The sequence below is a fragment of the Heterodontus francisci genome, unplaced genomic scaffold (genome assembly GCF_036365525.1).
Source record: "Heterodontus francisci isolate sHetFra1 unplaced genomic scaffold, sHetFra1.hap1 HAP1_SCAFFOLD_420, whole genome shotgun sequence".
NCBI classification, from domain to species: Eukaryota; Metazoa; Chordata; class Chondrichthyes; order Heterodontiformes; family Heterodontidae; genus Heterodontus; species Heterodontus francisci.
Genome location: NW_027141975.1, coordinates 1,329,192 through 1,340,196, shown reverse-complemented (window position 1 = coordinate 1,340,196; position 11,005 = coordinate 1,329,192).

The following is an 11,005-nucleotide window of genomic DNA, read 5'->3' as shown; positions in this document are numbered from 1 at the left end:
CTGTTTCCAGGATAACTGACTGCCCTGTTTCCAGGATAACTGATCTCCCTGTTTCCAGGGTAACTGATCACCCTGTTTCCGGGGTAACTGATTAACCCATTTCCGGGGAAACTGACCGCCCTGTTTCCAGGATAACTGACTGCCCTGTTTCCAGGGTAACTGATCACCCTGTTTCCGTGGTAACTGATCACCCTGTTTCCGGGTAAATGACTGCCCTGTTTCCAGGGTAACTGATCTCCCTGTTTCCAGGGTAACTGATCTCCCTGTTTCCAGGGTAACTGATCACCCTGTTTCCGGGGTAACTGAGTGCCCTGTTTCCAGGGTAACTGATCTCCCTGTTTCCAGTGTAACAGATCACCCTGTTTCCGGGGTAACTGACTGCCCTGTTTCCAGGGTAACTGAACGCCTTTTTTCCGGGGTAACTGACTGCCCTGTTTCCAGGGTAACAGTTCACCCTGTTTCCGGGTTAAATGACCGCCCTGTTTCCGGGATAACTGTGTGCCCTGTTTCCAGGGTAAAATATCTGCCCTGTTTCCGGGGTAACTGACCGCCCTGTTTCCAGGATAACTGATCACCCTGTTTCCGGGGTAACTGAGTAATCTGATTCCAGGGTTACTGACCGCCCTGTTTCCGGGGTAACTGATTGCCCAGTTTCCAGGGTAACTGACTGCCCAATATCCAGCGTAACTGACTGCCCAGTATCCAGGGTAACTGATCGCCATGTTTCTGGGGTAACTAACCACCCTGTTTCCGGGGTAACTGACTGCCCAGTTTCCAGGGTAACTGATCACCCTTTTTCCGGGGTAACTGCTTGCCCTGTTTTCAGGGTAACTGATCTCAATGTTTCCAGTGTAATTGATCACCCTGTTTCCGGGGTAACTGACTGCCCTGTTTCCAGGGCAACTGTCCGCCCTGTTTCCGGGGTAACTGACTGCCCTGTTTCCAGGGTAACTGTTCACCCTGTTTCCGGGGTAACTGACCACCCTGTTTCCAGGGTAACTGTTTGCCCTGTTTCCAGGTTAACTGCTCACCCTGTTTCCGGGATAACTGACTGCCCTGTTTCTGGGATAACTGACTGCCCTGTTTCCAGGGTAACTGATGCCCTGTTTCCAGGGTAACTGACTGCCCAGTTTCCAGGGTAACTGACTGCACTGTTTCCAGGGTAGCTGCTCACCCTGTTTCCGGGATAACTGACTGCCCTGTATCCGGGATAACTGACTGCCCTGTTTCCGGGATAACTGACTGCCCTGCTTCCAGGGTAACTGACTGCCCTGTTTCCGGGGAAACTGACTGCCCTGTTTCCAGGGTAACTGACTGCCCTGTTTCCTGGATAAATGATCAACCTTTTTCCGGGATAACTGACTGCCCTGTTTCCGGGATAACTGAATGCCCTGTTTCCAGGGTAACTGACTGCCCTGTTTCCGGGGTAACTGATCACCCTGTTTCCGGGGTAACTGATTAACCTATTTCCAGGGTAACTGACCGCCCTGTTTCCAGGGTAACTGACCGCCCTGTTTCCAGGGTAACTGACTGACCTGTTTCCGGGGTAAATGACAGCCCTGTTTCCGGGATAACTGACTGCCCTGTTTCCAGGGTAACTGACTGCCCATTTTCCGGGGAACTGATCACCCTGTTTCCGGGGTACCTGATTAACCTATTTCCGGTGAAACTGACCGCCCTGTTTCCAGGATAACTGACTGCCCTGTTTCCAGGTTAACTGACTGCCCTGTTTCCAGGGTAACTGTGTACCCTGTTTCCAGTGTAACTGACCGCCCTGTTTCCGGGGTAACTGATCTCCCTGTTTCCGGGGTAACTGACCGCCCTGTTTCCAGGATAACTGACCGCCCTATTTCCGGGTATCTGACCGCCCTGTTTCCAGGATAACTGACTGCCCTGTTTCCAGGATAACTGATCTCCCTGTTTCCAGGGTAACTGATCACCCTGTTTCCGGGGTAACTGATTAACCCATTTCCGGGGAAACTGACCGCCCTGTTTCCAGGATAACTGACTGCCCTGTTTCCAGGGTAACTGATCACCCTGTTTCCGTGGTAACTGATCACCCTGTTTCCGGGTAAATGACTGCCCTGTTTCCAGGGTAACTGATCTCCCTGTTTCCAGGGTAACTGATCTCCCTGTTTCCAGGGTAACTGATCACCCTGTTTCCGGGGTAACTGAGTGCCCTGTTTCCAGGGTAACTGATCTCCCTGTTTCCAGTGTAACAGATCACCCTGTTTCCGGGGTAACTGACTGCCCTGTTTCCAGGGTAACTGAACGCCTTTTTTCCGGGGTAACTGACTGCCCTGTTTCCAGGGTAACAGTTCACCCTGTTTCCGGGTTAAATGACCGCCCTGTTTCCGGGATAACTGTGTGCCCTGTTTCCAGGGTAAAATATCTGCCCTGTTTCCGGGGTAACTGACCGCCCTGTTTCCAGGATAACTGATCACCCTGTTTCCGGGGTAACTGAGTAATCTGATTCCAGGGTTACTGACCGCCCTGTTTCCGGGGTAACTGATTGCCCAGTTTCCAGGGTAACTGACTGCCCAATATCCAGCGTAACTGACTGCCCAGTATCCAGGGTAACTGATCACCATGTTTCTGGGGTAACTAACCACCCTGTTTCCGGGGTAACTGACTGCCCAGTATCCAGGGTAACTGATCACCCTGTTTCTGGGGTAACTGACCACCCTGTTTCCAGGGTAACTGACTGCCCTGTTTCCAGGGTCACTGACTGCCCAGTTTCCAGGGTAACTGATCATCCTGTTTCCGGGACAACTGACTCCCCTGTTTCCAGGGTAACTGGCTGCCCAGTTTCGAGGGTAACTGACTGCCCAGTTTCCGGGGTAACTGACTAATCTGTTTCCAGGGTTACTGACCACACTGTTTCCGGGGTAACTGAGTGCACTGTTTCCAGGATCACTGATCACCCTGTTTTTTGGGATAACTGACCACCCTGTTTCCAGGGTAACTGATCACCCTGTTTCCAGGATAACTGACTGCCCTGTTTCCAGGGTAACTGATCACCCTGTTTCCGGGATAACTGACTGCCCTGTTTCCGGCATAACTGACTGCCCTGTTTCCAGGGTAAATGACTGCCCTGTTTCCAGGGGAACTGACTGCCCTGTTTCTGGGGTAACTGATCACCCTGTTTCCGGGTTAACTGACTAACCTGTTTCCAGGGTGACTGACTGCCCTGTTTCCAGGCTATCTGACTGCCCAGTTTCCGGGGTAACTGACTGCCCTGTTTCCAGGGTAACTGACTGCCCTGTTTCCGGGGAAACCGACTGCCCTGTTTGCAGGGTAACTGATCACCCTGTTTCCGGGATAACTGACTGCCCTGTTTCCAGGGTAACTGATCACCCTGTTTCCGGGAGAATTGACTGCCTGTTTCCAGGGTAACTGACTGCCCTGTTTCCAGGGTAACTGATCGCCCTGTTTCCAGGGTAACTGACTGCCCAGTTTCCAGGGTAACTATTCACCCTGTTTCCGGGATAACTGACTGCCCTGTTTCCGGGATAGCTCACTGCCCTGTTTCCAGAGTAACTGACTGCCCTGTTTCCAGGGCAAATGACTGCCCTGTTTCCGAGGTAACTGACTAATCTGTTACCAGGGTGACTGACTGCGCTGTTTCCGGGGTACTGACTGCCCCGTTTCCAGGGTAACTGACAGCCCTGTTTCCGGGGAAAATGACTGCCCTGTTTCCAGGGTAAGTAACTGCCCAGTTTCAAGGGTAACTGATCACCCTGTTTCCGGGATAACTGACTGCCCTGTTTCCGGCATAACTGACTGCCCTGTTTCCAGGGTAACTGACTGCCCTGTTTCCAGGGGAACTGACTGTTCTGTTTCTGGGGTAACTGATCACCCTGTTTCCGGGTTAACTGACTAACCTGTTTCCAGGGTGACTGACTGCCCTGTTTCCAGGCTATCTGACTGCCCAGTTTCCGGGGTAACTGACTGCCCTGTTTCCAGGGTAACTGACTGCCCTGTTTCCGGGGAAACCGACTGCCCTGTTTGCAGGGTAACTGATCACCCTGTTTCCGGGATAACTGACTGCCCTGTTTCCAGGGTAACTGATCACCCTGTTTCCGGGAGAATTGACTGCCTGTTTCCAGGGTAACTGACTGCCCTGTTTCCAGGGTAACTGATCGCCCTGTTTCCAGGGTAACTGACTGCCCAGTTTCCAGGGTAACTATTCACCCTGTTTCCGGGATAACTGACTGCCCTGTTTCCGGGATAGCTCACTGCCCTGTTTCCAGAGTAACTGACTGCCCTGTTTCCAGGGCAAATGACTGCCCTGTTTCCGAGGTAACTGACTAATCTGTTACCAGGGTGACTGACTGCGCTGTTTCCGGGGTACTGACTGCCCCGTTTCCATGGTAACTGACAGCCCTGTTTCCGGGGAAAATGACTGCCCTGTTTCCAGGGTAAGTAACTGCCCAGTTTCCAGGGTAACTGATCACCCTTTTTCCGGGATAACTGAATGCCCTGGTTCCAGGCTAACTGACTGCCCTGTTTCCGGGGTAACTGATCACCCTGTTTCCCTGGTAACTGATTAACCTATTTCCAGGGTAACTGACTGCCCTGTTTCCAGGGTAACTGACCGCCCTGTTTTCAGGATAACTGACTGCCCTGTTTCTGGGATAACTGACTGCCCTGTTTCCGGGGTAAATGACTGCCCTGTTTCCGGGATAACTGACTGCCCTGTTTCCAGGGTAACTGACTGCCCATTTTCCGGGGTAACTGATCACCCTGTTTCCAGGGTAACTGATTCACCTATTTCCGGGGTAACTGACCGCCCTGTTTCCAGGGTAATTGACTGCCCTGTTTCCAGGGTAACTGATCGCCCTGTTTCCGGGGTAACTGATCTCCCTGTTTCCGGGGTAACTGACCGCCCTGTTTCCAGGATAAATGACCACCCTATTTCCGGGGTATCTGACTGCCCTGTTTCCAGGGTCACTGAGCATCCTGTTTCCGGGATAACTGACTCCCCTATTTCCAGGGTAACTGACTGCCCAGTTTCCAGGGTCACTGAGCATCCTGTTTCCGGGGTAACTGACTGCCCTGTTTCCAGGTAACTGACTGCCCAGTTTCCAGGGTAACTGATCACCCTGTTTCCAGGATAACTGACTAACTGTTTCCGGGATAACTGACTGCCCTGTTTCCAGGGTAACTGACTGCCTTGTTTCCGGGGTAACTGACTGCCCTGTTTCTAGGGTAACTGATCACCCTGTTTCCGGGATAACTGACTGACCTGTTTCCGGGATAACTGACTGCCCTGTTTCCAGGGTAACTGACTGCCCTGTTTCCAGGATAAATGATCACCCTGTTTCCGGGGTAACTGACTAATCTGTTTCCACGGTTACTGACCGCCCTGTTTCCGGGGTAACTGACTGCCCTTTTTCCGGTGTAACTGACCGCCCTGTTTCCAGGATAACTGATCACCCTGTTTCCGGGGTAACTGACCACCCTGTTTCCAGGGTAAGTGACTGCCCAGTTTCCAGGGTAACTGATCACCCTGTTTCCAGGATAACTGACTGCCCTGTTTCCTGGGTAACTGAATGCCCTGTTTCCAGGGTAACAGACCGCCCAGTTTCCAGGTTAACTGATCGCCCTGTTACCGGCATAACTGACTGCGCTGTTTCCAGGGTAACTGAATGTCCTGTTTCCAGGGTAACAGACTGCCCTGTTTCTGGGGTAACTGATAACCCTGTTTATGGGGTAACTGACTGCCCTGTTTCCAGGGTAACTGACTGCCCAGTTTCCAGGGTAACTGATCACCCTTTTTCCGGGATAACTGACTGCCCTGTTTCCGGGATAAATGACTGCCCTGTTTCCAGGGTAACTGATCGCCCTGTTTCCAGGGTAACTGACTGCCCTGTTTCCAGGGTAACCAATCCCTTTTTCCGGGATAACTGACTGCCCTGTTTCCGGGATAACAGACTGCCCTGTTTCCAGGGTAACTGTTCACACTGTTTCCGGGATAACTGACTGCCCTGTTTCCGGGATAACTGACTGTCCTGTTTCCAGGGTAACTGACTGCCCTGTTTCCAGGGTTACTGACCGCCCTGTTTCTGGGATAACTGACAGCCTTGTTTCCGGGGTAACTGACTGCCCTGTTTCCAGGATAACTGATCACCCCGTTTCCGGGGTAACTGACCACCCTATTTCCAGGGCAACTGACCACCCTGTTTCCAGGATAACTGTCTGCCCTGTTTCCAGGGTAACTGACTGCCCTGTTTCCGGGGTAACTGATCTCTCTGTTTCCGGGGTAACTGACCGCCCTGTTTCCAGGATAACTGACCGCCCTATTTCCGGGGTAACTGACTGCCCTGTTTCCAGGATAACTGACTGCCCTGTTTCCAGGATAACAGACTGCCCTGTTTGCAGGGTAACAGACTGCCCTGTTTCCGGGATAACTGACTGCCCTGTTTCCGGTGTAAATGACTGCCCTGTTTCCGGGATAACTGACTGCCCTGTTTCCAGGGTAACTGACTGCCCATTTTCCGGGGTAACTGATCACCCTGTTTCCAGGGTAACTGATTCACCTATTTCCGGGGTAACTGACCGCCCTGTTTCCAGGGTAACTGACTGCCCTGTGTCCAGGGTAACTGACCGCCCTGTTTCCGGGGTAACTGATCTCCCTGTTTCCGGGGTAACTGACCGCCCTGTTTCCAGGATAAATGACCACCCTATTTCCGGGGTATCTGACTGCCCTGTTTCCAGGGTCACTGAGCATCCTGTTTCCGGGATAACTGACTCCCCTGTTTCCAGGGTAACTGACTGCCCAGTTTCCAGGGTCACTGAGCATCCTGTTTCTGGGGTAACTGACTGCCCATTTTCCAGGGTAACTGATCACCCTGTTTCCAGGATAACTGACTAACTGTTTCCGGGATAACTGACTGCCCTGTTTCCAGGGTAACTGACTGCCTTGTTTCCGGGGTAACTGACTGCCCTGTTTCCAGGGTAACTGATCACCCTGTTTCCGGGATAACAGACTGCCCTGTTTCCGGGATAACTGACTGCCCTGTTTCCAGGGTAACTGACTGCTCTGTTTCCAGGATAAATGATCACCCTGTTTCCGGGGTAACTGACTAATCTGTTTCCAGGGTTACTGACCGCCCTGTTTCCGGGGTAACTGACTGCCCTTTTTCCGGTGAAACTGACCGCCCTGTTTCCAGGATAACTGATCATCCTGTTTCCGGTGTAACTGACCACCCTGTTTCCAGGGTAAGTGACTGCCCGATTTCCAGGGTAACTGATCACCCTGTTTCCAGGATAACTGACTGCCCTGTTTCCTGGGTAACTGAATGCCCTGTTTCCAGGGTAACAGACTGCCCAGTTTCCAGGTTAACTGATCGCCCTGTTTCCGGCATAACTGACTGCGCTGTTTCCAGGGTAACTGAATGTCCTGTTTCCAGGGTAACATATTGCCCTGTTTCTGGGGTAACTGATCACCCTGTTTCCGGGGTAACTGACTAACCTGTTTCCAGGGTGACTGACTGCCCTGTTTCCAGGCTATCTGACTGCCCAGTTTCCGGGGTAACTGACTGCCCTGTTTCCAGGGTAACTGACTGCCCTGTTTCTGGGGTAACTGATCACCCTGTTTCCGGGGTAACTGACTAACCTGTTTCCAGGGTGACTGACTGCCCAGTTTCCAGGCTATCTGACTGCCCAGTTTCCGGGGTAACTGACTGCCCTGTTTCCAGGGTAACTGACTGCCCTGTTTCCTGGGTAACCGACTGCCCTGTTTCCAGGGTAACTGACTGCCCTGTTTCTGGGATAACTGACCGCCCAGTTTCCGGCATAACTGACTGCGCTGTTTCCAGGGTAACTGACTGCCCTGTTTCTGGTGTAACTGATCACCCTGTTTCCGGTGTAACTGACTAATCTGTTTCCAGGGTGACTGAATGCCCTGTTTCCAGGCTATCTGACTGCCCAGTTTCCGGGGTAACTGACTGCCCTGTTTCCAGGGTAACTGACTGCCCTGTTTCCGGGTTAACCGACTGCCCTGTTTCCAGGGTAACTGACTGCCCAGTTTCCAGGGTAACTGATCACCCTTTGTCCGGGATAACTGACTGCCCTGTTTCCAGGATAACTGACTGCCCAGTTTCCAGGGTAACTGATCACCGTGTTTCCGGGATAACTGACTGCCCTGTTTCCAGGGTAACTGACTGCCCAGTTTCCAGGGTAACTGACTCCCCTGTTTCTGGTGTAACTGATCACCCTGTTTCCGGTGTAACTGACTAATCTGTTTCCAGGGTGACTGACTGCCCTGTTTCCATGCTATCTGACTGCCCAGTTTCCGGGGTAACTGACTGCCCTGTTTCCAGGGTAACTGACTGCCCTGTTTCCGGGTTAACCGACTGCCCTGTTTCCAGGGTAACTGACTGCCCAGTTTCCAGGGTAACTGATCACCCTTTTTCCGGGATAACTGTCTGCCCTGTTTCCGGGATAACTGACTGCCCTGTTTCCAGGGTAACTGATCACCGTGTTTCCGGGATAACTGACTGCCCTGTCTCCAGGGTAACTGACCGCCCTGTTTCCAGGATAATTGACCGCCATATTTCCGGGGTATCTGACCGCCCTGTTTCCAGGGTAACTGATTGCCCAGTTTCCAGGGTAACTGTTCACCCTGTTTCCGGGATAACTGACTGCCCTGTTTCCGGGATAGCTCACTGCCCTGTTTCCAGGTTAACTGACTGCCCTGTTTCCAGGGGAAATGACTGCTCTTTTTCCGGGGTAACTGACTAACCTGTTTCCAGGGTGACTGACTGCCCAGTTTCCAGGGTAACTGATCACCCTTTTTCCGGGATAACTGACTGCCCTGTTTCCAGGATAACTGACTGCCCTGTTTCCAGGGTAACTGATCACCGTGTTTCCGGGATAACTGACTGCCCTGTTTCCAGGGTAACTGACTGCCCAGTTTCCAGGGTAACTGACTCCCCTGTTTCTGGTGTAACTGATCACCCTGTTTCCGGTGTAACTGACTAATCTGTTTCCAGGGTGACTGACTGCCCTGTTTCCATGCTATCTGACTGCCCAGTTTCCGGGGTAACTGACTGCCCTGTTTCCAGGGTAACTGACTGCCCTTTTTCCGGGTTAACCGACTGCCCTGTTTCCAGGGTAACTGACTGCCCAGTTTCCAGGGTAACTGATCACCCTTTTTCCGGGATAACTGACTGCCCTGTTTCCGGGATAACTGACTGCCCTGTTTCCAGGGTAACTGATCACCGTGTTTCCGGGATAACTGACTGCCCTGTTTCCAGGGTAACTGACCGCCCTGTTTCCAGGATAATTGACCGCCATATTTCCGGGGTATCTGACCGCCCTGTTTCCAGGGTAACTGATTGCCCAGTTTCCAGGGTAACTGTTCACCCTGTTTCCGGGATAACTGACTGCCCTGTTTCCGGGATAGCTCACTGCCCTGTTTCCAGGTTAACTGACTGCCCTGTTTCCAGGGGAAATGACTGCTCTTTTTCCGGGGTAACTGACTAACCTGTTTCCAGGGTGACTGACTGCCCTGTTTCCAGGGTAACTGACTGCCCTGTTTCCAGGGTAACTGACTGCCCTGTTTCCGGGGTAACTGACTGCCCTGTTTCCAGTGTAACTGACTGCCCTGTTTCCGGGGAAACTGACTGCCCTGTTTCCAGGGTAACTGACTGCCCTGTTTCCTGGATAAATGATCAACCTTTTTCCGGGATAACTGACTGCCCTGTTTCCGGGATAACTGAATGCCCTGTTTCCAGGGTAACTGACTGCCCTGTTTCCGGGGTAACTGATCACCCTGTTTCCGGGGTAACTGATTAACCTATTTCCAGGGTAACTGACCGCCCTGTTTCCAGGGTAACTGACTGACCTGTTTCCGGGGTAAATGACAGCCCTGTTTCCGGGATAACTGACTGCCCTGTTTCCAGGGTAACTGACTGCCCATTTTCCGGGGAACTGATCACCCTGTTTCCGGGGTACCTGATTAACCTATTTCCGGAGAAACTGACCGCCCTGTTTCCAGGATAACTGACTGCCCTGTTTCCAGGTTAACTGACTGCCCTGTTTCCAGGGTAACTGTGTACCCTGTTTCCAGTGTAACTGACCGCCCTGTTTCCGGGGTAACTGATCTCCCTGTTTCCGGGGTAACTGACCGCCCTGTTTCCAGGATAACTGACCGCCCTATTTCCGGGTATCTGACCGCCCTGTTTCCAGGATAACTGACTGCCCTGTTTCCAGGATAACTGATCTCCCTGTTTCCAGGGTAACTGATCACCCTGTTTCCGGGGTAACTGATTAACCCATTTCCGGGGAAACTGACCGCCCTGTTTCCAGGATAACTGACTGCCCTGTTTCCAGGGTAACTGATCACCCTGTTTCCGTGGTAACTGATCACCCTGTTTCCGGGTAACTGACTGCCCTGTTTCCAGGGTAACTGATCTCCCTGTTTCCAGGGTAACTGATCACCCTGTTTCCGGGGTAACTGAGTGCCCTGTTTCCAGGGTAACTGATCTCCCTGTTTCCAGTGTAACAGATCACCCTGTTTCCGGGGTAACTGACTGCCCTGTTTCCAGGGTAACTGAACGCCTTTTTTCCGGGGTAACTGACTGCCCTGTTTCCAGGGTAACAGTTCACCCTGTTTCCGGGTTAAATGACCGCCCTGTTTCCGGGATAACTGTGTGCCCTGTTTCCAGGGTAAAATATCTGCCCTGTTTCCGGGGTAACTGACCGCCCTGTTTCCAGGATAACTGATCACCCTGTTTCCGGGGTAACTGAGTAATCTGATTCCAGGGTTACTGACCACCCTGTTTCCGGGGTAACTCATTGCCCAGTTTCCAGGGTAACTGACTGCCCAATATCCAGCGTAACTGAATGCCCAGTATCCAGGGTAACTGATCACCATGTTTCTGGGGTAACTAACCACCCTGTTTCCGGGGTAACTGACTGCCCAGTATCCAGGGTAACTGATCACCCTGTTTCTGGGGTAACTGACCACCCTGTTTCCAGGGTAACTGACTGCCCT